The sequence below is a fragment of the Nicotiana tabacum genome, chromosome 17 (genome assembly GCF_000715075.1).
Source record: "Nicotiana tabacum cultivar K326 chromosome 17, ASM71507v2, whole genome shotgun sequence".
In the NCBI taxonomy this organism is placed as follows: Eukaryota; Viridiplantae; Streptophyta; class Magnoliopsida; order Solanales; family Solanaceae; genus Nicotiana; species Nicotiana tabacum.
The window spans coordinates 38,445,469-38,472,143 of NC_134096.1; positions in this window are offsets into that span (position 1 = coordinate 38,445,469).

A 26,675-nucleotide genomic window follows, 5' to 3' on the forward strand; every position below is an offset into this window, starting at 1 on the left:
CAGGATTTCGTATCACAATGTAATTATGTGTTTCATAGACCGTCCATAGGATTTCATAACACAATGTACCTATGCGTTTCATAGACCGTCCACATGATTTCATATCACAATGCACCTATGCGTTTCATAGACTGTCCATAGGGTTTCATAACACATTGGAAACAAAAGTACAAATACGTACATCTTATAACCGTTCACACCACATATCACCTAATCTGTACTTTCAACCACTTACAACATTATTATTTCATTGGCTCTCTTGGCCATACATATGATTCTTTATTCATGGCGCAATGGCCGTATTTCATATTCCACACTTTCATTTCTTCCCTTTCATAGATCATCATCATAATTATCAACAAGTAGAATATTTCGAAAATCACAACTTTAAGTTCAATAGTAATGAAAGCTTTAAACACAATCAATTTTTTTCCAATAAATAGAGTAAAATGATTGGTAATCGAAGCACAAATTAAAATCATACACAATTTCCACTCACGAATATGTAAGAACGCAAAACACATTAAAAATTACTTACAAAGCATAGCATTAGCTAAAACAGTCACATATGGGCATCACTTGAGTTCATACACTTTTAGCTGATTATATTGTCGAAGTCAATTTTGGAATAGTTGAGTCAAAGCTCATTTCATAATCTTTCTCAGATTATTTCATTTCATTGGCATCATTGGTCACAAGTATAACTTTCACTATTGGCACGTTGGCCATACTTTATATCCCCAATTCACTGATTTCACTTCCAACCATCTTTATAGGTTATCAACGATAAGACATTCCTAATCAAAACTTTAGGTACACATATGAGAAATTAAGAGTCTTAAGAATATTGAGATTTTCTCACAAAATTTGGCATACTAGCTTTCATTTGAAATATGATTCAAAGCCATAATATTTTAATACGCAACCCATACTTTGAAACTCACGGGAATATTATGGAATTCAATTCCAAGAGAGAAAGTTTAGCCAACATACCTCAATTGAGCTTTCCTTAAATTACTACAACGTTTCGGAAATTCTAGCAATCCCAATCTATTTTGAGACATAACAAAATTTAACAACAATTAGGAAGATATTCATGGTCTCAGCTCTTTTGAGCATTTTATCAAATACTAGGTGTGCAAATTTAACCACAAGGTTCTTCTACAAAATTTCCTTTACTACACAACCCAATCCTTACTTATTTAAGCTCAACAATCTTCCCACAAATCTTTTTAGTACATGCATGTATAGATAATACTCTCATACCCAAGAATCATACTCCTAATCAACCATCTTCTACCCAAATTCGAAATTGAAAATTAGGGTATGGAACCTTACCTCTTAGATTAAAAACTTGTGGATTTTCTTTGTTAATCTTCCAAGATTTGAGCAAGACATAATGAATAATTAGCCTAGGGTTTTCAATCTCGCTAAAACACTCTCCCTTCTCTCTAAAACATCAGAATATTTGCTCAAAAATGACCATTTACATGTATTTAACGAAGTAGGGTCGGGTTTTAAAAATCCAAAAAATAGAGCTCCGGAACAGGTTCTGCGGTCGCATATGCGACCGCATAATGGTTATGCGGACCGCATATCGGTCGCATAATTGATGTCCAAAATGACCAAAAATCTGCCTCAGTCTGCGGTCACTATGCGGTCTGCATAACTGCTCTGCGGTCGCATATGCGACCGCATAACAGTTATGCGGTCGCATAGTCGACCGCATAATTGCTCCCAGATTAACCCTCTTCTGCCTCACTTTTGTGGCCATTATGCGGCTCGCAGAGTGATTATGTGGTCTCATAATGGACCGCATAAATGCGCTTTTTCGCCAAATATTTTTTATTACTTTTCGGTGCATTGTTCAACCCAAAAGGTTCGAGCCGCGGCGAGCTTGCGAGGCACGAAGAATTTCCAAAATCCTTAAACACTTATACCTACTCCGGCACCACGAAACCTTGAATTCATTTGCGAAATTTTACGGGGCTGTACACTTAAATACTTTGAAATTTTTCGGGGTGTTACAAATAGGACGGGAACAGAGCAAGGGCTCATGCTCTCTCTCGCAAAGCCTTTCTCAAGAAGCTCCTCAACTTGCCTTTGAAGCTCTTTTGTCTCTTCTGGATTACTCCTATAAGCAGGCCTATTTGGGATTTGTGATCCAGGTACAAAATCAATTTGATGCTCAATGCCACGTAAAGATGGCAATCCATTTGAAATATCTTCAGGAAAGACATCTTCAAAATCCTGCAAAAGAGAAGAAATACTACTTGGCAAAGAAGAAGTTAGTAACTCAGAATTAATCAAAGCTTCTTTGTAAGTAAGTAGTATTATGGGCAACCCCTCTTTTCTTGCATTTAAACACTATTTGGTTTTTATTTAAAAACTCTTTTTTTTTTATTTTCTTAGCCTCTTTCCTCTCACCAAGACTTTCTATTTTTTCATTCAAGCCCCTTTTTATCTCTTCTCTCAAATTGTTTCCCTCTCTCTCTTTCTCTCGGCCATCTCTCTTTTTTCTAACTCTTGGCCTCCTTTCTTTTCTTTTTCCTTAAGCTCACTTTTTATCCCTCCCCTTGGTTTTTTCATTGTTTCCCTTAATCTCTTTTGATCTTCAAAACACTTGAGAAGGAGATAAATGTGCAAAAGAGTAAATTTCCTGCCATTTAGCTCAAGAGAATATCTATTCTTCCTTCCATCATGAAAAATATTCCTATCATACTGCCAAAGACGACCTAGTAAAATATGACAAGCTTGCATAGGGACTATGTCACAAAGAATATCATCCTGATATCTACCAACATTTAATAAAATCATGCATTGTTTGTCTACCTTTAGTTCACCACTATCATTTAACCATTGGAGTCTATAAGGAGTAGAGTGCTTCATGTATGCAAGTCCCAATTTTTCCACAAAGTATGAACTCACCACATTAGCACAACTATCACTATCAATGATCATAGAACAAGTTTTCCCCTTTATCCCACACCTAGTATGGAATATATTCTCCATTTGTTCTTCACTATTGCTTCCAAAATTGATAGTCATAATCCTCCTAACTACCCTAATTATGCCATCATTAGGTAGTTTTATATCATCATCATTACTCACATCTCCCTCTTATTCTCCCTCACTTTTTTCACTCTCATATCCTCCATCTTCTCTAAGAATGATGTTTATTCTACTTGGACATTCATGCATCATATGTCCCCTTCCTTTACATTTATGACACTGAATAGAACTAGAAGGTGTAAAATGTTTAGGGTTAAAGGTTTTACCTCCCTCTTTATTCTCAAATTTACCTTTATCCTTCTCTTCTTGAGGTCTAGAAGAACTTTTCATCTCTTGATTCGGCCATGGATTCTTGGAGATGGTGTTTGACCGACCTTTCCATGAGCTAGTTTGATTTCTTTTATTTTTATTTTCTACCTTTACAGACAAATCAACTAACTCATCTATTGTTACATATTATTGTAATTCTACTACATCAGTTATTTCCTTATTTAAACCATTTAAAAACCTAGCCATTGTAGCCTCTTCTTCCTCCATACAACTTGGATCATAGCCATATCCATAGCCTTAAAGTACTCATCAACAGACATGGACCCTTGCTTCAATGTTTGAAGGCGTTGTTGTAGCTCTCTTTGAAAGTGTGATGGTATGAATCTCTTTCTCATCACCCTCTTCATCTCAGCCCAAGTAGCAATTGGTGCTTGTCCTTCTTGCAATCTGTCCCTAGTAAGCTTTTTCCACCAAATAGCAGCATAGTCAGAAAACTCAACAATAGCAAGTTTAACCTTCTTACCCTCAGAGTAGTTGTGACAGTCAAATATGGCTTCAACCTTTCTCTCCCAATCAAGGTACAAGTCTGGATCCCTTGGTCCCTTGAAAGATGGCATCTTCATCTTTATACTGCTTATATTATCATCTTTTACTCTACCTCTTTGTCCCCTCCTATATCTTCCCACCCTATCAAAATCAATATCATTAAAATCATCTATAGGATTTTCTTGATTTACAATGGGAGAAAGGGGTACATTTCTCCTAGCTTGGGGCCTAACATTATTTTCACTTCTAAGTTCAGCTATTGTATCATTTTGCTCAGCAATGGTGTCCTTCATCTCTGGGAGTTGCAAATTCCACCTTTCAAATTGTTGATGCATAGCTTGCAAGGTAAAATCATTTCTTGCTTTGATTTCGGCTTCTTGAAGAACCCTTCGTTCATCATCACTACCTGTATGTGACATCTTAAATAATTAAACTGTATCAGACAAATTGAATTTTTCCTCAATTGTTCTCACATACACTTTGCCTTTTTTTCTCTCTCGAAATAACCTTTGAACAAAATACTTTGTAGATTTATAGTTAAACCCAACTCATATAAAGTTCTTAGTAGTAAAATATAAATTTTTGGGGAACAAATGAAAGAAGAACCAAATCCTAGAACTATCACGTGATAGCATCCTAGGAAGCTCAAATATATTCAAGGACAAGAATGAAGCTTTGGAATCTCAAAGAGGGCCTTTAACAAGATGTCAAGCTAAAGAGTTGCAAAACAAGGTCATTAGACTTCAAGTGCAATTAAAGAAGTTGTTAATTGGGATGGAGAGATCAAGGATAAAGAATATGAGTTTTCTAGGTATTATAATTATTTTATGGTCCAAATTCATGTCCAAAAAAAGGTGGATTAGATCCCAAGAGACATCCTCTGAAGAAGGTCCAAATCAGGCCATTATTGGACCAATTTGGCACCTAAAAATGTGTCCAAACTTGCAGCCCAATAAGTCCTACATGAAGCCAAGTTTTTATAACATAAAAAGGACTTACTTGTTGTCCAATAAAGGTTCAATAGGCTTGATATCAGTTGGGTACAAGTTGGTGCCAGGTTGCTTGCAAGTTACCTCCAAGATTTCCAAGATCCTATCCATGATTGGTTTGCGACTTTCAAGATTCTATCCAAGATTGGTTTTAACTTATTTTCATATATTTTGGTACTAGATTTATTGCTTTCCTAGGTAGTTAAGGTTATGTTTTCCTTTTCCTAAGATTGTTGGAGTTACTTTCCAAGATTGACTTGGTTTTTGTTTCCTAGTATTTTTCCTTTTCCTAACGTATTTGGACTTCTTGTCCAAAGTAGTTTAGGACTTTATTTCCTTGTTTTTAGGTAGGAATTTCATGACCCCCTCTCTATGTAAAGGGGTATCTTCTTTGTTTTTAGATTTTAGATTATTATAGACTATTATCAATAAAAATTGTGAGATTTTTCTTGCACTCTTGTGTGTGGCTACTCTTGGATTTATTCTTCAACCTTCAAGACTCAACTTAAGGTGGTAAGATTAAACTCTTTCGAAATCTTAGATCACTTCTAGGTATTCAAGAAAGGTGATAAATTTAGGCTTATTGTTGTTCTTGTTATTCTAAAGGGTCGGGTTTCACAATCTATCTCTTATTTTTAATTCTCTACCAACGGCGATTAGTTCTTTGTTAGCTAATTGTTGTTAGGATTCAACTTCAAGAATAGACTTCTTGAATTCAAGAAACTCTTTATTGAATTCAATCTATCTTTAATTTTCCGTTGTTTTTTGGTTTCTTTATTTTCTTTTAGCTTCCGCACGTTTCTTGATTTTCTTTAGTAATTCTTGGACCCCTATCGTGTTGTTATCATCACGCCCCAAACTCGGGGAGCGCGACCGGCACTCAATCGAGTAAACCCGGCTGAGCAAGCCTGTTAGATTTCATTCTACCTAAACCCATTCATGAAAATGTACTCCATTAATCAAACACTGAAAAGATTTCATTAACAACTTCCTTTTTCATTCCCATTAGCAGCTTCCTTCATAATTTCCAAAATATTACGAGTTTATAGAATTAATGAAAAATATGATTTCTAAATACCAACATATCTAGTTCAGTTCCTAACATCAACCACAACCCACAATCTGTCTATGGAGCCTCTAAGTAGAATAGAAGAGTAATATAGAAATGCCGGCAACAAGGCCCCGGCTATACCTCAAAACACAGTACATGAGAAACAAAAGATACATGACCCCGAAATGAAGTGGGGCTCACCAAATCAGCTGAAAAGAGTGCACTGCTATCACTGATCAATGTCGCCTGCTGTAGAGCCACCTGCATCCATTAAAGATGCAGCGCCCCCGGCAAAAGGGACATTAGTACTGTCTAATAGCACTAGTATGCATAGCTAAAAGTCCTCTTTCAAAACAGAATTCCCATATAAGAAAAATGCAACACATAGAAACAACAAGTCATAATCAACAATATCCAAATGTTCAGTTAAAACATAATAATTTTCAAAATACAAACTTCATATACAATTTTGGTTGGGAGATCATTAGCACCGATATACCATTGTTCACAATACCAATGTTCACAATACCAGTGTTCACAATACCAATGTTCACAATACCAGTGTTCACAATACCAATGCCACCGTACTTTTAGCACGGAGTCCGATCACTAGGCTATCTCATTAGAGAATCAACCACAATTACTATCAATATCAATACCAACGTAAATTTAGCACGGAGTCCGATCACGACCCGATTGGCTAGGCTATCTCATTAGAGAATCAACCACAATTACTGTCAATATCTATACCACCGTAAATTTAGTACGGAGTCCAATCATGACCTGATCGGCTAGGCTATCTCATTAGAGAATCAACCACAATTACTGTCAATATCGATACCACCGGAAATTTAGTACGGAGTCCGATCACGACCCGATCGGCTAGGCTGTCTTATTTGAAGACATCAACCAAAATCTCAATTTCAATTAAGAGGAATAATTTTATCACATCAATCTCATCCTAAATAAGGAGAATAATTCACAAAAATAACATAGGTGTAAATATATTACCTCATCATCTTCCACATTGTATAAATCTCCACTAGTATTTTTAGTCATTCACAACGATAATATTTCCTTGGCTTTTTTGGCCATTCACAAGATTCTTTATTCAAGGCACGATTGCCATATTTGATATTCCACACTTCCATTTCTTCCCTCTCATGTATCATCATCATAAATATCAACATAAATATAATATTCCGAAAATTACAACTTTAAGTTCACTAGAAATGAACAATTTAAGCACAATAGATTTCTTTCCGAACAATGGAGTAATATAATTGGCAATTGATGCGCAAGTTAAAATCATCAACAAGTAACACACTATTTATTCTTGAAATACTTTTCCCCAAAAAGGATAATACACAGTTTCCACTCATGAATATGTAAGAACGCAAAACACATTGGAAATACTCACAAAGCATAGTATTTGTTAAAACAGCCACTTATGGCATGACTTGAGTACGAAAGCTTTTAGGCAATTCTATTTTCGAAGTCATTTTAAAACATTTGAGTCGCTCACATGATTTTATTTCATTGGTACCATTGGCCACAAGTGTAACTTTCACTCTTGCACATTGGCCACACTTTATATCCCAATTCACTTATTTCATTTCCAACCACCTTTATAGGTTATCAACAATAATACATTTCCAATCCACACTTTAGGTACACATAGCAATTTTGAGTCTTAAGAATATTGAGATTTTCTCACATAATTTGGCACACTAGCTTTCATTTGAAATACGATTCAAATCCACAATATTTTAATACGCAACCTATACTTTGAAACTCACGGGAACATTATGGAGTTCGATTCCAAGAAAGAAAGTTTAGCCAACATACCTTGCTTTGAGCTTTCCTTAAATTACTACAATGTTCCGGAAAATTCTAGCAATCCCAATCTATTTTGAAACATAACAAAAATTGAACCATTATTAGGAAGATATCCATGGTCTCAGCTCGTTTGAGAATTTTATCAAACACTAGGTGTGCAAATTTAACTACAAGTTTCTTCTACAAGATTTCCTTCACTCCATAACCCAATCTTTACTTATTTGAGCTCAAAAATCTTCCCACAAACCTTATTAGTATAAGCATGTATAAATAATGCTCTTATACCCAAGAATCATACTCCAAATCAACCATCTTTTACCCAAATTCGAAATTGAAAACTAGGGTATGGAGGTAACATCTCATATCCGAGCTTCCATCAATTTATTTATAGCGTACTTTCACGTACGAAAACATGAGGTGTAACATCATTCCCTCTTTTGGAACATTCGTCCTCGAATGTTGTCTGATGCACTTATCATTTTCATAATTTATGTCTTCTGAATACTTTAGTACTCTCCTTGCTACCTAGGCAAATGTTCTATGAATAATTCCAAAGGCTAGGGCATTTCCCCCTTTAGGCCTCTTTCTTACACCACGACTTGTGGTCGGAATATTTTCAATCTCGTAACTGTTGCTACCTTTTATCATGCAGCATGTACGACTCTGACCTTGTAACTGTGCCTATGCGACTCTTCTCTCCTTTTTCCTCCAGCTTTTATCCAATCTCTAGGCCTCACTTTGTAAACATATACAGAGCTTTGATAAGATGTCTCTCTGGCATCTATAGGTATACTGAAGTTCTTCGCTCGGTACTTTGTTGAACTTACTGATATTGCTATATCTTATTTCATAGATCCGTTTATCCATCCGTATGACTTTACTCCCATAACTCTTACTTTGATCTATCGTTACTGAGGTCTGCTACCAAACTCCAGGTTACTCTCGTTGCTTATCCTATATGCATAAATCCAAGTCCTTTAATGCTTCTTCACTACTGTTCATCTTAAGAATGATGGTATAATCTCATCTCATACTTTTGTAACTTTTATCCATCCATTGTTGAATCACCTCAATGTTGATCTACAATCTACCACTGATAAATTGAAACTTCTTACGTAATATATTGCCACTAGGGTTTACGTTGCATCGAGGAATATTTGAAGTGATTTTCCTGAACCACTTAGGGGCGATATTGTACTTCAATAACCATATTTTATGGCATCCCAATGTGATTCACCTTACATGGGTATTTTAATCCCGTACAATTCATGAAATCCTCTTCAAATCATAACTCAATCGAAGGCCCAAACATCATCCTTTATCTATCACAATTACACCCTTATTCTACTTACCAGGGAAGCATTCCATCTCTTCTAAATGCTATTAGTCTTATACTCCTTTGAGTTCATTCAGGCTATACTAAACTTTGTATAACTTAGAGAAACCATTAGCTCTTCTTGTTTTCATGGGATTAATCCCGAGGACTTATCCATTCTCGTCGCCTTCTCACTCGTCCTTTCTTATCCTTACTCTTCTCTTCCTAAAACCTTGTCGCTTTACTATATTTTAGCTTGCGACCTACACATATCTATTTATATTATTCACCACCTTCCTTCAACTTGCTTGCACCATAGATTTCCTTATGTTATTTTGGAACATCAAGCGAGACATCACATCATCTCTAACTCTTCTTTACTCTCTTGACTAAACCTCTCGGTACCTAGAAACCTTAGGCTGGAAGATATGCCACTGACGATGCCGCTATCATTCCTGGATATTGAATCCCCGCGCTTCTAGCCTTCTATCCGAAGTATGAATTGTTCACAACCTTCTGCATTTGAGTATCTTGTACATTGTTCACCTTTACCTTACTTACCTTAAAATCTCGCATCATATCTTCTATCTCTTTCATGACCTCGCTTTAACACAGGTATAACTCACATCCACAATTTGAAGCTCTATCATAATACTTGCACCTCTGGTGCATACATAATCCGGTGGGAGCTTCATACTGACTTCTTATGAGGCTGGTACTTTTCTAACTAGCTTTATCGTAGAGCCATTATAGAATATGGTTGTTGTACTATCTCTCTTGTACCTCTGATATTAAGAGTGATTCTGCAATGTTCTCAATCATGATGTCTAAAATTTTCTGGGTCCAATAATCAGACTCCTGATTTGCTTCGTTGATGTAACTTTTTAGTTTCCTCTTCCTTTTGATCAGCCTTTGTGTAGGCTTAAGCTATCTTTCGATCTGCGGCTCTTGGTATTAGTTATTACTTTAGCCTTTCATAGACGATGTGGAATATCCGTGATACCATCATCTAACAATTCAATCCCTTGTCTGTGAGTTGGACTCGATTCTTTCTTTTGACTTATACCAGAGTCTTCTACAACTGTATGATTGTCGCATATATGCTGCATGGATAATACTCCGAAACCTTAAGTGCATTCATAACGTAACTAACTCTGGATCATTGATCGAATAATTCCTTGTGTTCCTTCTCAACTTTCTTTAAATGTAAGCAATTACTTTCCATGGCCTTTTTCCCCCTTGTGGCGCGCATACTTAGCTTATCTTAGTTCCCACGCATGCCGGAATTTTTGTGCAACTCATATGGTATCGAATATTACTTTCGATTTTACTCCCCGTTCATTAGTCACGGTAGGTGCCACTTTCTTTTGGAGTGCATAAAATGTTGTAGTGAGACTATTTTTACATGACCATTCCTTCTTCAAGTTACTATGCTTAGGTGGAGGCCTTCTTCCTTATTTCCTCAGCTATTCTTTCACTGTAGTACTTAGGGAGCACCCTCTGACTCTTGTAAAGCTGCGAGCTTATCACATCGTATACTTGACAGAATTTTTGATGTTCTCCCCCGCCTATACTTATCCGTAGTTACTTATATCCATGCCCTTGTGCTTGTAGGGTTGTTTCTCAACTAGTATTTTGACTGTCTTCCCAGTGGCACTCTCTTTTATTTTCATAACACTCATACGGTACCTTAACTACCCCAACTACTATCTGAATATTTCTCAAGTATTGCAATGTCATATCTACGAGGCTGAATTCACTAAATTAGGTTTTACTATGTTTATCTTGCACGATCTGCTAATTTGTCTGTGTCCTCTTGTCTAGCCATTAACTAGGCTCTTCCTGAATCAACTACTAACTACTCGTTGGCCCATTCTCATATCAATATTCTGCGTAATCTTTCTTGGGTTATTTCCTTTGTCTTAACTTACTTCTCGCACTTTCTCCTTATTTATCAATAACATCCCAGGCAGGAACCCTTACTTCCTTTCCTTGACGTCGTGCTTGCATAATTTTCTGTAATCGTAGCATATCTACAGGATTCGGATAAGTGCAGTCTCATCCCTTTCTCATTTTTATCGCATTCTTCCTTTACCATTCCATCGTTACTAGAACCACTTAATTCTGACTTAATGCCACATCACTTCATATTCCCCCCTTTAGAGGAGTACTAAGATTTAGTGTTACGACGTGCTACCTATAGATGTTTTACCTCTTCATATTTGGGGTCTTTTCATATCATCGATGACCCTTACTCACCTTGCGGTAATCCTTCTGGACCACGGATAACAAATTTCTTTACTCGCGAGAGTGACACTTAGTGTAACTGGCACATACCGTCCTTTAAGCTTAACTTTGCTCACATTGCTTTCTTTAGGGAAGCATTTTCCTGAATGACAATTCTCTGAATTTCTCATGAATCTTCTTCTGTTGTCCATTCTATTATCGCCGGAATGCAATATGAAATTCTCATGATGCCGACCATTATCAAATCACTCAGTCCATAATTCATGTTTAGTTTATCTTGTTCACCAGCCCATACTGATTTCTATTACTCTGGGGGTCTAGCTTTTCCTTCTGGGAATCACGTTAGAGTCACGAACTTATTTCTCAAAATGAGGATATGACTTTATGGCATATACTCCTTTGTTGTCTCAAGGCCTGTCACCTCTCGTCTTTTCCTTCTCTTGACTATAAGCTCTGTAATACTGTCATTGTTTTGATCTACCGTTGTTATCCATGTATCACATCTTACTCATAATGGTTCATTAACTCTCTTCTTATTTCCCTGCTAACATTTCTGTCTATCACTTTATTCTGAGAACTTTAGCAAGATATTCTTTTGCTTTTAGCTCCCCTTGCTCCATCCACTGGCTCTTCGGGTTGCCTAAAATTCTCTCTCTACTAGAGACCGGAGCCACACTAAGGTAATATTTATCCCTTCAAGGCTTCCAGTGCCTATCTTTGTAGTACTCATATTTAGTTGTACTATTTTAGAGTGCACTATATGGGTGTCTCACAAGGAGATCTATTAGCGCATTTTCATTATCCTTCGGAAATGTAAACTAATGCAAACAATCCATCCACCATTTTGGGTCACTCTAACCCTAGCCGGATCCTGATATCCGTAATTCTCTTATACTACTTTTGTTTACTTTCATAGGGCATAAATGAGATGGGTGTGGCCAATACATACCTCTGTTATTGTTGAAGGTAAGTCAAAAGGCTTATATTCCTCTGCCTGAATTATAAATACTGATAATCTTCATTAACTGGGCACCCCGTACCCTTCTTCATCTTGCTTCTTTTACTTGTTGAAACTTGTATTTATCTTCTGAATCTCTCATTGCCTTTTACCATAGGGGTGGATAGATATTCTTGCCTTAAGGCTCCTTATCAAGAGGCTTACACGTCTTAGTACACACATGATCTACTGAAGACCTTACATTTACTCATCATAAACATGATGCAAAATCGAGTTCCTCTGACTCAACTCTTCCACAACTATATCTCTTATCAATCGTCTTTCTAGATGTAGGTATCGTTGTATTACGAATAAGATAGAATTTAGGAAATTGAGTTCTTACAACTGAGCTCTACCACATGATCTAGAGTAAGAAGAAAGAGTGACAATCCTAAATGCCCTGTAGCCTCCTTCTTATAAGTGAGGTGCACAACACACTCATAAACAAGACTCTACTAGACACAACTTGTAGACTCCCTAGGACAAAACTGCTCTGATACCACTTTTGTCACGACCCAAACCGATGGGCAGCGTCGGGCACCCGGTACCTTACTCAACTGAGTACCAACATAACGTATATTTTCGTATCATACTATCATAGGAAAATGAGATGGAAAAGCTACCGTGAGATAACTAGAATAAAACATGTAATACTAACTTATACATAAGACATACGGCCTATAAGACCAAAATGATCACTCGTACACTCAACATAGGTCGATAAGGCCATACATTCTTTCATATACATGACATCTGTCTACAAGCCTCTAAGAATACATAATTGTCATAAAGTTTTGGACAGAGCATCGCCATACCAATCAATACATGTACTAATCATACCGACCAAATAGCAACTCCGGAGCAAATGGAGCGCCCTAACACCTTCAGCTGAGCTGATAGCTTACTTGGAGGACTCTCAACCTGTCTAATGGGACCTACGGGCATGAAACACAGCGTCCCCAAGCAAAAGGGACGTCAATACAAATAATGTACCGAGTATGTAAGGAATGAAAATCAGTAAGTAATAGACATGAGAGAAACATGGAGTAAAAGACTCGACATATAAGTCTGAATAACTTTGTGAATCATTTCATATTTATAATGTCATGCATATGCGTATAAATGTCATACCATGCATAGGTATATGCGTTCATAACATCATCAAGCCTCTGAGGGTATCCCATCATATCATCTCGGCCACTGTGGGCAAATCATCAATGTATACCAGCTGATCAGGTGGTGGTGCGTATATAATGCCGTAACCTTTTCCCATATCCCATATACATATAATATACTCGTATATAACGCCATCTGGTCATGGGTCAATGTACATGTATAAATGAATGTAATGCATGAGAAGTAGGTCAATAAAATCTCTCGAAACGTAATAAGACCATTATGCTTCTGATTAATGTCATGAAATAAACTTTATCAACTTATGTATTTTCTGAGACCCATGAACAAATGATAGAATAATAAGACACATGGGGAATCAAGAATACAGAAAGCCCCAAAATTTGGCTAACTCCTAAATTTTTTAGAAATTTCGGCAGAGTTTCCTCTGCAATTGAGCCTAACCACCTGCCAGAGAATCACCAAAACCAGTCCTAACAACATATACATGAACCAATGACGCAACATAACATTAAAACAATTCCAATCATGGCCTCACGAGCAGTATACTACCAAAAAGGAACACCTTTAACATAAGTTGTACAAATGATATGTAATTAATAGGGAACAATTTCATAGAACGATTACATAGCTATTCAAACAAATAAGGGTACTTTTTCTTCATATCTTCCTCGACCTCCCAAGTAGCCTCTTCAACCCGTTGGTTTCGCCATATCACTTTCACGGAGGTAATTTCTTTATTTCTCAACTTTCGGACTTGCCGATCAATAATAGAAACTGAAATCTCTTCATAAGTCAATTCTTCATTAACCTCAATAGTCTCAACCGGAACAATGCCTGTCGGGTCTCCAACTACTTTCTTCAACATAGACACATGAAAAACCGGGTGCACTAATGACATTTCAGGCGGTAGCTCAAGCTTGTACGCCACCTCAACGATCCTCTGAATTATTCGGTACGGTCCGACATACCTCGGACTCAATTTTCCTTTCTTACCAAATCACATTACACCTTTCATGGGAGAAACTTTCAAGAATACCCAATCATCTTTTTTGAACTCCAATTCCTTACGATGAATATCCGAATAGGACTTCTGACGACTCTGAATAGTCTTCAACCGCTCCTTAATCATTTTTAATTTTTCCATAGCATGATGACAAGGTCTGGCCCTATCAACTCTGCTTCCCCAATTTCGAACCACCCAATGGGAGATCTACATCTCCTACCATATAATGCCTCAAATGGTGCCATCTAAACACTAGCATGAAAGGTGTTGTTATAAGCAAACTCTATGAGTGGTAATTGGTAAATGATCATCCCAGCTATCTTTGAAGTTTAGAACACAAGCGCGCAACATATCCTCAAGCGTATGAATTGTCCGCTCTGCTTACCCGTCAGTCTGCGGGTGAAAGGTTGTACTAAGATTCACCTGAGTACCCAAACCTAGCTGAAATTTCTTCCAAAAATTGGCAATGAATTGAGCTCCCCGATCAGAAATTATGGAAACCGGAGTGCCATGCAACCTGACTATTTCTTTTATATTCAACCGAGCATATTGTTTCGCTGTATTGGTAGCCTTAACCTGCAAGAAGTGTGATGATTTCATGAGTCGATCCACATTCACCCAAATCGAGTCAAACTTACGAGGAGTACGAGGCAATCCTACCACAAAGTCCATATTAATCATTTTCCACTTACACATTAGATTTTCTATGTTCCGTGCCAACAATGGACCGTTTTATTGCTTCTCCTTGACTTCCACAACAAGTGATGATTAAGACCTATTTTGTACAATTACCCCTCCTTCATTAGAGTCCGCAGGATGAACTTCCAAATTAGCCAATCGATAGACTTCCTTGGACAATGGCCTTTGATATACCTCCATGTGTGCTAAACTACCCATAGATTTCCAGCTAAGAGCATCCGCCACAATATTGGCTTTCCCTGGGTGATATAGAATATTGATGTCGTAATCCTTGAGTAACTCAAGCCATCTTCTCTGCCTCAGATTCAGCTCCTTTTGTTTGAAAATATATTGAAGACTCTTGTGGTCCGTGAATACATCTACATGAACCCCATACAAATAATGATGCCAAATCTTTAATGCAAAAACCATCGCCGCAAGTTCTAAAGTGTTAGATAATTCTTTTCATGATTCTTGAGTTGCCTAGAGGCATAAATGATCATCTTGCCACATTGCATTATTAGTGGAACATCTATATCAGATTTCTACTTCATATGACCTTCTAGGAATTGAGTTCTACAAAAATTTCCTTGATACGGTTACAATCTTATTAGTACTTGCAACTTGTTTTTTTTTCAAATTTCTCAACAAAAGACATTACTAGGTCATTTTTCTTATGGGACCATCTGTTTCAAATGAATAACATCTACTAGCTTGCGCGCACATCCTGATAACATCAACCTGCATGGCATTGCCTCAATATGTGAAGTAACATCGTGCTTAGACTTTTCATAGCCACCCTCTTTCCTCATTATAAGTCTTATAGGATTTTACGAAACCACTCTACTTCCCTTGTAAACATTCTCACGATTCCTCTTTACTGCTAAACACTTCCCAAAGCACATATCGACACCCTTCATATATATATTCAATTCAAAAAAAGCATTGGCCCGAACAGGGCCTTTTCTGAAACTTGAGATCCTCCTAAATTCTTCAACGACGACTTCTTGTTTTCCTTATAAGTGTAGGACTTAGTCCACCTGATTCCATCCTCGATGAGTAACTCACCTTATTCCCAGTATTGTAGTCACTAATAGTGTTTCCTGTTATTGCAGCCTAAGAGCTATCATGTTAAACATGTTTGGTTTGTAACAAGTGTTCATCCTCTCTCAATCTGTTTCAAACATTTCCCCTTTGGTCTAGACAATATGTTGGTACTATATTTCCTTTATGACTGGAGCATTCACTCCCATCCCATTTTGCCCTTAATTCATGGTTGACAACCTTATTTTGCCACACACTTGTTTGCCTCCCATGAACTCGTAGTATCATTGTGCCTGGTTTGTTGAGTTTATCATACCACCACTTCATCACCAGTAGTCTCACTTTCCAATGTAATATGTAGACGTAAACTCCCTCTAAATCTTTTAGTTGATATTCAGTGTCACTCAAGTCGGTTGCATTACAGTTGATCCTTTATATCTTCTATTAACACTTGTGCTCTAGGCGAGTCCACCATTCTGATATGAACTATTTTGCGATAACCGTGGCCATCTAACTTTATAGATTTTTTTCTTCCAATTCTTCTCGCCTCATTCTTCCTAGTTAGTGAATAGCCATACGTTACGTGGTCTTTTTCCTTAGTTGGGAATTTATCATGCTCGCCTCTCAACACTTATTGGGATATCCGTGAGAAAGTGTGCTCATCCGTGTATCACTTAACACTTCCTTGATTGTAAGATTCTTAAGAGACTCTCCATCAAGTCCCGATGCACTCTTGGGTTATTATAACATCATATTTATATCTCCCACTCGTTCTGTATTTCTTAAATCCTTGTAACTTTAGCTAAATCGCAAATCCGTGATTAACTCATTCTAAGAACTCGCAAGCCTTTCACATTTGATCTGTAGCACTTCCTTAGGTTCCATTTCCCCTGACTCTCTAACAAGTAAAAAACTCTTTTGCAAACCCTACGCTTAGTTTCTAGTATCGTTGACCATGTCATGTATATTGTCACGTATGAATAATTTACATTTCTTAACCTTCCACATTATTTTCGTACTAATGGTTTATCATTTGCATATCCTCTCAGAGAATCACGTTACCCCTTACCACTTTTCTAGACTACACATGTCTTCAACAAAATATCCAAACATCATAGCTACACAACCCTACTCTCGTTTTATTGAACTTAAGTAGCCTCACCATGGCCCTTCCCTCCCCACTTGGGGTGAATGTTTCACATTTTGACACAAGTCTTGAATTTAGCAATTTGAGGGACACATGTTTCACATCTCTAGTCCTCCTGTATATGATTGACTTATTAGGGAGATTTAAGTCCCCATGGTATTAACCTCATAAGTCCTCTACTCTTATTCAGCCACATAGGCTTAAGATCCAAATCCCTCGTGTCAATATCCTTTTGGAGTGTAACACCACTTTGCACATTTCTGGAGATTTTTATAATATTCATAGTGCTAGGGTCTTCTTATTGTGGGTTCACTTAACTCTCTTTTAATAACTTCTTGTCTCCCGTGAGAGACTTACACATTTATCATTACTCTCCAGGCCATGCCTTTCATATATCACGTGCCTATGTAAAAAATTTACATCTTAGAATCATACATATAGTTCCCACACTATCCACATGTACTAGTTAAGCTTAGGTCTCATTTATCACGTCAATGCCTCTTTGGAGGTGGGTAATCACTTCTAGCACTCTTCTCATATAAAGTATGCTCATGGTACTATAAACTTGTCACATATGGCCATACCATTCATTCAACATGATACATATGCCATCTGTTTAATATTTAGGCCTTTACCCATTCGTCATGTCACATGACAACATTACTTGGAATAAACCAAAAGAGCATTTAAACTTACCTTGAACCTCAACGCACGAGTTAGAGGAAGAACAATTCCACAATCAGTTTCATCGCACGATTCAGAATATCAAAGAAGGGTATTATTCCTAATGTCACGCCCCAAAACCGAGGAGCACGACCGGCACGCAATCGAGTGAACCCGACCGAGCAAGCTTGTTAGATTCCTTCTACCCAAACTCATTCATGAATAAAGAGAATATATGTTTTCCTTAATTAAACAATAAAGTGGCCATGCCTGCAATTACCAATTTCTTACCATAAGTTTCACCATTTTTGAAGTCTCAAATGGACAAGTAATACAACAACAACATAGCATAGTTTTTCTTTCCCAGCACTAATACACAACTCACACTATGTCTACGGAGCCTCTATAGATAAAGATGAGTACAATGATAATACCGGCAACAAGGCCCCGGCTATACCTCAAAAAAATACACAAAGAACAAAAGATACATGACTCCGGGATGAAGTGGGGCTCACCAAGTCAGTTAGGAAGAAGGTGTACTGCTATCACTGATCAATATCTCCTGATGTGGAACCACCTCAATTGAGCTTCCTTAAACTTTAAAACGTTCCGGAATTCTTAACAACTTCAATCTCTAGGATGAAGACCTAGTGAGCTTCCCTTCTTAATCTTCCAAAACTTGAACAAGAATTGAAGAACAATTATTGAAGAACACCTTCTCACTCTAGGGCACTCTCTCTCACTCTAAAATGTCAGATTATAGCTAAAAATGACCCAAAGAGTGTATTTAACAAAAGAGGGTCGGGTTTTAAAAACTCAAAAATGGAGCTCCGGAACAAGGTATGCGATTGCATAATCGATATGCGGACCGCATATCGGTCGTATAATTGTTTACAAAATAGCCAAAAGAACTGCCTATGTATGCGGTCACTATGTGGTCCGCATAACTGTTATGCGGTCGCATAATGCACCGCATAACAGTTATGGGGTCGTATAGTCGACCACATAGCTGCTTCCAGAATGGCCCTCTCCTGCTCACTTTTGCGGCCATTATGCGGCCCGCAGAGTGATTATGCGATCGCATAATGGACCGCATAAACGCACTTTTCCGGCAAAATTTTCCTTTACTTTTCTATACATTGTTCAACCCAAATAGTCCGAGCCGCGGTTCACAAGCTTGCCGCAAAGAATTTTTATAATCGTCAAACACGTAAGCGTAGTCCGGCACCATGAAATATTATTTTCTTTCCAAATTTTACCAGGCCATACACTTAAGTACTTTGAAATTTTTCCGGGGTGTTACACCTAAATTTCTAAGTAGCATCCTAAGTATAGATGTGGTCGACAACACACCGATAATAAAGACTCTACTAGACACGGCTCCGAGACATCCTAGGACACTTTAAAACCTTAGGCTCTGATACCAAGTTTGTCACACCCCAAAACCGAGGGGCGCAACCGGCGCTCAGCCGAGCAAGCCTATTAGATTTCCTTCTACCCAAACTCATTCATGAATAAAGAGAATATATATATATTTTCGTTGATCAAACAATAAAGTGATCATGTCTGCAATACCAATTTCTTACCATTAGTTACTTCATTTTAAAGTCTCAATTTCCACACACATTTTTCGTAATCTGAAGTGGAAATAGTAATTCAAGAACAACACAACGAGTTTGACTTTCCCAGCACCAATATACAACCCACACTATGTCTACGGAGCCTCTATAGATAAAGAAAAGTACAATCATAATGCCGGCAACAAGGCCCCGGTTATACCTCAAACAAAATACACAAAGTACAAAAGATACATGACCCCGCGATGAACTGAGCTCACCAAGTCAGCTGGGAAGATGGTATACTGCTATCACTGATCAATATTTTCTGTTGTGGAACCACCTGCATCCATTTAAAGATGCAGCACCCCCGGCAAAAGGGACGTTAGTACTGTCAAATAGCACTAGTATGTATAACTAAACACCCTCTCAATAGAATGACAAATAATACAAACAAGATTATCATCATGTTAATGGAAGCCTTAATTAACATCAAACCTCAATTTAGGATCAAGACAGTGTTTCAATTAATTTCCATATCTCACATTAGGAGATGTTTAGCACCGATATACCACTGTTCACAATACCAATGTTAATAATACCAATATTCAGAATACCAATGCCACCGTACTTTTAGCACGGAGTCCGATCACGACCCGACTGGCTAGGCTATCTCATTAGAGATATCAACCACAATTACTGTCATTACCAATGCCATCGTAATTTTAGCACGGAGTCCGATCACGACTCGATCGGCTAGGCTATCTCCTTAGAGAATCAACCACAATTACTATTAATACCAATACCACCGTAATTTTAGCATGGAGTTCGATCACGACCCGATCGGCTAGGCTATCCATTAGGGACATCGACCACAATCACCATTTCAATTACAATTTCTAGCACAATCACCACCATGTGTGCGGCATGGTGTCTGATCACGACCCGATCTGCTAGACTGTCTTATTCGAGACATCAACCTTTTTATATCAGTCATCGCATTTCATACTTCTTTCACATCTTTACATTTTATTGGCACTAATGGCCGTAATTATATAATCATTCTTGGCACGTTGGCCGTATTTAGTGTTTCATGCTCACATTTTCACTTTCTAACATCAACGTCATCAACAACAACAATAACATTTTAAATCAAGGCATGTAGTATATATGTGAGCAATTAAGGATCGGCACATAGAGATTCTACATAAAATTTGACATAATAGCTTTCATTTGAACTTGACTTGAAGTCAAACATTTTTAATGCACAACCCATATTTTAACACATCCTCAATTGATAACATAACATAAATAAAGTATTTGGGATAGTTGTTGACCATGTATCTTTCAACCCAATTTTACTCGGAATAGCCAATTTTATACTGAACCGCTTGAGACTTACATAATTTACATGAATATCGTGGGATTCAATTCAAAGAGAAGAGTTTAGCCAACATACCTCAATCGAGCTTTCTTAAACTCTAAAATATTCTGGAATTTTTAGCAACTTCAATCTATTGTAGAAATATAACAAATTGAACCAAAATTAGGAAGATGCTCATGGTTCTAGCTCATTTGAGCATTTTATCAAATACTAGGTATGCATTAAGCTTTCAAGGTCCTTTTATGGAGGATTCCATCATTCCACAACCCAATCTTTACCATTTTTAGCTCAACAATCTTTCTACACCCTTTGATAATACATGCATGTAATAAACAACTCTCATGCCCAAATATTATCTTGCTAATTACTCATTTCTAGAAAAAAATCGAAATTGAGGGTTAGCGTGTAGAATCTTACCTCTAGGATGAAGACCTAGTGAGTTTCCCTTCTTAATCTTCCAAAATTTGAGCAAGAATTGAAGAACAATTATTGAAGAATACCTTCTCACTCTAGGGCACTCTCTCTCACTCTAAAAATATCAGGTTTTAGGTCAAAAATGACTTAAACCCTCTCTCTACCCGGCCTTGGGGTTATTTAATGGGTTCTTACGTGCGCGGCCGCGCACCTGGGCAAGTGGTCGCGTATCTGGCTGCTCACCTGAGGCAGAAACTCTCAAAATGGCCATAACGTTCTGTATACATATCCAAATGACGAACGGTTTGATGCTTTGGAAACTTGACTCAAAGGGTTTTAGTTTGATATGTTATACACTATATAAATCTTCATATGTTGAAAGTTATGATCATTTGAAATTAGGTCTTGTGCGAACTCACTTGAAACTTTATCCCATCATATAATTTTCAACTTGACTTAGCCTTAGAGCTCTTCATAGACCATAAACCATTCTTAATGTACCACATACATATATTATCATGATCAATTGATATCATTCAAATTATCAATCTTATTCATACCCGAATTAATATAATTAGCACCCGCCAATCTTCTTAATGGTCTTAAAACACTTCAAAAAAATTTGGGGTGTTACAATTAGTAACATTCTGAATGGACCAAAGTAATTACACAATTATGTATGTCCCACGGTGGGTGCCAGACTGTTTACGCGTAAAACAGTATAGTTGAATTTATAACTTAGTTTATAGATACGTGAATTAACTTTTCCGGAAACAGTAATGAGAGCAATGCTAAGAACAAAAGGAAGAGAGTAATTTGATATAGTAAGAACAAATTATAGCCTTTCAGTACAGATGATTTTTCGTGTCCAACTATGGTTACAAGTTCTCCTCTTTATAGCTCAATTTAGGGAGGCAAGATCCTCAAATCAAACTCTTTTTTAATGAGAATAAAACATCTCTTGATGGTTGCATAACGGTTGACCATTAATACAAAGATTCTTTATAACGGTTTTTCATTGAATACTGTCTTTTCCAACTGATGTCTTCCTTTCAAATCTTCGTTCTCAGTTCTCATGCCTCCGGAATTTATTCAGCACGGATTACATGTTTGTATCTAGTGTCAACTATTTGTTGACTCATCATATCTTACTTGTCTCTAGTCCCACGTGTCATCTCGTCATTCATCCACCTGTCGCTAAACAATTTTACCCCAAACAAAAACATAATACAAGAGACCAATAAACGAAATGCATGAATATTTGTTAGATCTTTTTATTCAAATAATAGCTGAAAATATGATATCGTTTTTTGGATTTCATGCTCTGTTTGGTAACCTACCAAACCCAAAAGAAACCCATAATAAACATACAACGAGGACTCGATAAGTGACGAAGACAAACTAGTTGACTCTCCAATGGATTGGGTTGTAATGGAAAATCAAATCATTACATTTAACAGACTTATCTCCGCAATCAGAGGTTGGAAGTGGAGGAGATAGACCAAACGTTACATACAAAGAGAGAAAAAGTTATGTGCACGGAGATCGGATAATATATGTAAAAACAATTATATTGGCTAACAACAAATGACAATCTCACAGCTAATCTAATATGAGAACTTAAAAATAGAGCAATAAATTATTAGAATTATTTTAATGATATCGTATACATAAAATTGCACTATAATAATACATATTACTTAAATCCTTTAACATGTTGATCAAATTGGCCCTACTCTTTTCAGTCGACACTCCAATTTGTTCAATATATCAAAAGCTTAAAAGGCGGGGAGGGTGGAATCAGAGGAAAATGTACAATAATTAGCTGTCAATTATCTTTGACCTATAGAAGAAAAGTCTACCGAGGCCAGCACGTCTTCCCCACATCATCTTCATGGAATTTTACTGAACATTTCGGTGTATTTGTAGGCAATTAAAATTTTATAGATTTTAAATTCATAAGAAATTTGGATTTAATATCAATTAAATATATTTTAGTCCAAATAAATATTATGGATTAATATAATTGGATTAATTACTTAAGTCTATTAAATATTGATTGGGCTAGTCTATTTAGTTGGACTACAAATGATGAACTCACTTCATTAGGCCCAATATGTCATCTTCCTAGAGGCTCAGTTTGGTGTCACGTGTCAAATGCCGTGGTACGCCAAGTCAAACGGAAGAGCCAATAGGATTATACCACGTGTCAAAATGACAAGGCATGCCAAGTCACATCAAAAGGCCAATGAAATCGCGCCACGTGTGTACGTGACATGTTCTAGCCAATCAAATGCGGCCTTGTCATACTTCAATTTGATTGGTCGGAAAAAGTTTGTTCTTATCATAACTCTTCCCTCACACAACTATAAATAGGGGTCTTCATAATCCAGAAAAGACACCAGAAGTTATAACAAGAAGACACAAGGGAGCTCATGGATCAAAGGCCACAATTCTCTACAAACTGCAAGTGTTCAAGTGTTCAAACACTTCAACACAAATTTCAAGTATTCAAGATCAAGAACGAAGTCAAATCAAATACAAGGCGTTCAAGATCAAGGCTACTTGTTCGTGATAAAATTCGTGGCAAAATCAAAGTTTTAGTGACGGATAAATCAAATTCAAATTCAAGATCAAGCTCAAAGGCCGTTGAATTTATATTGGAAAAGTAGAATCAAAGGGATCATAGAGATTGTGACACTCAAATATTTGAAATCAAATACTACTATTGTTGCAATATTTTTCGGTCTTGATTTTATTTTCTTGACGTAAATTTATTGTATACAAATTCTGGCATGCCTAGTGGGACCTAGGGATGGGCATCAGTCGGTTCGGTTCGGTTATGAATATTATCAGTTTAGTATATCGGTTATCGGTTTATAAATTTGATAAACCGAACCGATAAGATATCGATTATCGGGTATCGGTTAATCGATTATTGATCATTATCGGTTCGGTTATCGGTTTACCCGATAAGATAACTCAATCTAGAGTTAAGCAAAAAAGAGAAGACAATTCACTGGAGTTAAGCAAAAAAGAGAAGAATTCACATATAGTATACTACCCATTTATGTGTTCTGTCCAGTGGCCACAACTGGAACAGTACTAATTCTTCAACAACAATTGCCCAAATACATTTTAATAATAATACAAATCGGTAGCAATTTCACCTTAAAATTAACAAGTCCAAACATATAGTACTAACAGTTTAAATTCAAGTTAACAAGACAACAACTATTCAATCCTTATAGGCTTCACCAAATTGCGCTCCAAACAACGCCCAAGATGCCTCATTAAGGACTTAGTACCACTTTGTTGTGCATTGTAATGAAAAACAAGATGACAATGACTACATCTTACTTTCCACCATCCATCATCACCTTCTTCATTCCTTTCATAGTAACTCCAAATGGTGAGGTAGTTTTATGACCACGAAGTCGAGGCATGATTACACCTATTAAACATAAAAAGAAAAAAATATTAAGTTAAATAAATTCTTAGCAATGCATACTATAGAAGTTGAATAATGAACTTACCAAAGTTTCAACTCATAGCTATCTAAGATTCTACACATCATCATCGCAAGGTTCTTTTCCAAGTTTGGCAAAATCTAAAGAGAATAATATATATTAACAAGTCAAACAAAAAAAATATTAAACAAACTAGTTATAAAACTAATATACCACCAAACAAATTAGAATATTATCACCTTATTGTAGTTGCTCGAGAACATCTATATCTTCCTCAACACTTACTGGTAGTGGATCACTCCAAAGCCAATCTTTCTAGTCAACCCTACAAGATTTTTAAAATACTAAATTTTATCAAATTACATAAGAAAAGTTACAAAGAAACACTAAACAAACAATTGATTTCGATATTATTACCTTAAAGATTACAACTTTTTACAACTAAAAATACAATCGGACACATAAATACACGAAATTTATTGAATCTAAACAAGAACTTGAACACCCACTTAAAAATTCCAAAAATAAAAATATTTAAGTGTCATAATTGCTAAAACTAATCAAAGCACAAAAGCAAACTCATAAAGAAACAGTAAACAAACAGTTAAATTAAACATTATTACCTCCCATATAAACTAAAATTAACCAAAACACAATAAAAATTACAACTTTTTACAACTAAAAGCGAAGCACAACATAAATTAGCCACACAAAAACATGAAAGTGAATGAATTTAAGCAAGAACTTGAACATCCACTTAAACAAATTTACAAATAGAAAGATTTAACTGACATAATAAATAATTAGTCCAATATTATTACCTCCAAACAGTCCAAGATAAATTGTCCAAGATAAACTGGATATTGTTTGTCAAATGCCTAACCTGAAAAAAGAAACTGGTAGTAGGTATAAGCTGCACAACGTGAGCTCACAAAATTAAGAAACGAAAATATAAAAAATAAAGAATCTTTAACAATCAAAAATCCCTATATGAAGATGAATTTTGTTATAGAAATTAAAAGCCTAATGTATAAGACTAAATTACACTAGGAGTAACTAGTAAGGTCTATGAAGAATGAAGATGAAGCAACCGAAGACTGAAGAATGTGGCTGAGAAAGAATAGAAAAGAAAGCCCTAGCATATGTATATACTTAAGGGTAAAGTAGTAATTTCATTAATTTTTATTGGGTTATCGGTTAACCCATTAACAAAATTGACAAACCGAAGCCCGAACCGATAACCCAATAAGGAAAATATTCTAAACAGTTACCGAACCGTTAACCCAATAACCCAATACCGATAACCCAATAAATAATTAATGGTTCGGGTTATCGGTTTTACCTGATATATGCCCAGCCCTAGTGGGACCAGTTCTGCCCTTCATCTCTTTCTTCTGTAAATCGGAAACTACAAGATTCAAAATCAACTATTGTGATGGTCTTTAGAAAGAGCAATGGTGTTCTAAGTAAGGACGTTATTGCAGCCACATCTATTGATCTCTATTATGTTGGTCCGATCACTCGACGCATGTTCAAGACCAGTTGCTTGGATGGATCCGAATAATTTACTTTCTTGGATATTGCAAAAAAGATCAAATCTCATATGATGACTGTATATTTGGGGGCAACATACCTTATTCTCTATTCAAGTGATTTCTCGTCAAAGCCATAATATCGCAAGAAGGATGCGCTGAGTGGTTCCGCTATAATACTACAAGGATTAACGAACAAATTGATTCAACCACCGAAGTCTGAAACTGCAAAAGGAAGAATCTTGAAGTAGATAATCACTGGCGAACAAATAGCGACATTCAGCAATATCCAAATCCAAAGGAATCCTGAGTTCACGACTATATCACATGCCAAAGCAAAGCAAACAAGGCCCCTTAACTAGATTGTTTAAGGCAGTCGGA